Source organism: Propithecus coquereli, unplaced genomic scaffold, assembly GCF_000956105.1.
Source record: "Propithecus coquereli isolate 6110/MARCELLA unplaced genomic scaffold, Pcoq_1.0 Scaffold45, whole genome shotgun sequence".
Lineage (NCBI taxonomy): Eukaryota > Metazoa > Chordata > Mammalia > Primates > Indriidae > Propithecus > Propithecus coquereli.
Genome location: NW_012150285.1, coordinates 10,180,277 through 10,182,284, shown reverse-complemented (window position 1 = coordinate 10,182,284; position 2,008 = coordinate 10,180,277).

Sequence of the window (2,008 nt, the reverse complement as noted above, 5' to 3'; positions counted from 1 at the left end):
CTATATCCTAAAAGAAAACATCCTCCCCTCTGCCTTCCAACCCTGCCCCAGTTTGTCATGCTTTTTAAACTGGGTTTTGACAGCTGCTGAATAATAGAGATAAGATGTAGTTCTTTTTTCTCCCTGGTGAAATACTGCATTATTTGTTATTCATGAGTTCTTGTTTTCCTGGAAGATGGTTTGATGAAATATGTGGGTGACGTGAACTCTGTCATTGCCTGGAGGCCTTTTAGATTTCCTCCGAGTGCTTTTTTTTTTTTTTTTTCCTTTAATAAACTTGCAAATAATTGTGGGAAAGAAGCCAGTAGATGTTAGTATGATAGAGTTCATACTGTTTTGGTACCAGGTCCCCCCAAAGCCACTCCCAAATTAGCAGGTTCAACATTTTAAAGTTATTTCTTCACTAGTTACAAAGAAGGAGAAAAAAATAATAAAAGCTGTTGTCGTTTTAAAATGTAGAGGCCTCAGTTACCACTTCATCTTGCCGGTGGCAAGCTCTTCATCTTTCTTAATGCCTCTGTGGTGTTGCCATCTGCTCTTGGATAAGGCTCAGCAAATTCAATATAACAGAAAACTTTCTGGAATTAGGTAAGTCTTCTGTCAAAGCAGAGAAGAGCCATGTATTAGCTACCAAAGTGAAAATGGAGTGATAAACTGGACTGCCATACAAACGCCTTCCTTTCCATTGCTGGGATTCCACTTAGGCACAGCAGGGGCTTTTGTTTTCAGGAAATTCAGGCAGAGAAGAGATGGTCCACTTGTATGTCCCACAATGAAGACTTGTTTTCTAAGATCTGAGTTGAGGAATTCTGCATTGGAAAGGGAGAGGTGTATTTTTAAAATTTATAACAGGTCTTGGACTTAACTGTACTTCTTGAAAGAGATTTCATATGTACATTTTTAAATTAGTAACCTTCACTTACTTAAAGCTTAATGATCCAGCAAACGGATCCATCTGAAATACTGCCGAAACCCAAGAAGAATAGAAAAGTAAAGTCTTGGAACAATCAAAATAGATTCTAAAGTGACCATGTGTCTGCTCCGTGTTTATGGAATGCAGTTATGAACTCATACTTCCCAGAAAGTAGTTGTTACTCTCTTTGGAGCCAGTTCTCTGGGGTTAGATCCTAACTCTGCCGGTTGCTAGCTATGTGGTTTTGGGCAAATGACTTTGGCAATCTATACCTTAATCTTCTCATCTTTAAAATGCAAATAATAATAGAGTTGATATAACATTGAGTTAATACATGTGTAGCAGTGCCTGGCATATAGTAAATACTCAGTAAATATTAACTATTTGTTATCTCGTTTACTCTTACTATATTATTTATCTCATATACTTTTACTTTGCAAGCTTGGTGATCTAGTTTTCAGGTATACAGGAGATTATAACCAAAGTTTAGAAGGAGCAAAGACACTTGTAGAGGTAAGTCTGTATTTTAGGATTAAAATATGACAGCTGGCATCTCAAAAGTAAGCATAAGAAGGCAAAAAGTACAGCAGTCTGGTATATTTAGTGTTTGAGAAAATAGTCATAAACCTTCAGTAGCTCCAGAGGGCATTGTTCAGTACCTATTGTTCAAAGTAATGATTTTGACTCATGAAAAAGATGTTAAATTCTGTTCACGGTGTTCAGTTTAGAGAATCCAAAAGCATTTTGCATTTTATGAAGATTCTAAAATGAAATTTTAAAGAGGACATTTAAAGGTCCATTTCTAGAGGATTTTGAGTTACATAAACTTTACTGTATTTGAACTTTTTTTTTGCCTCCTCCTTTCAGCCCAAACTAGTTTTTCTTCAGAATTATATGTAAATGTGATTTTGAGGCACAAATGCCAAAGAAGACTTCCCCTGTCCATATCTCATTTTAGCTTTCATTTTAGCCATTCCACTGCTCAGTAATGCCTCCATATAAATATTCGTTACTGTCAAACTGGCCAGGTTTTGCTCTGCAATTATGTTTACCTGGAATCGGCAATCTGTGACATGCGAGATGAATTATATGTCA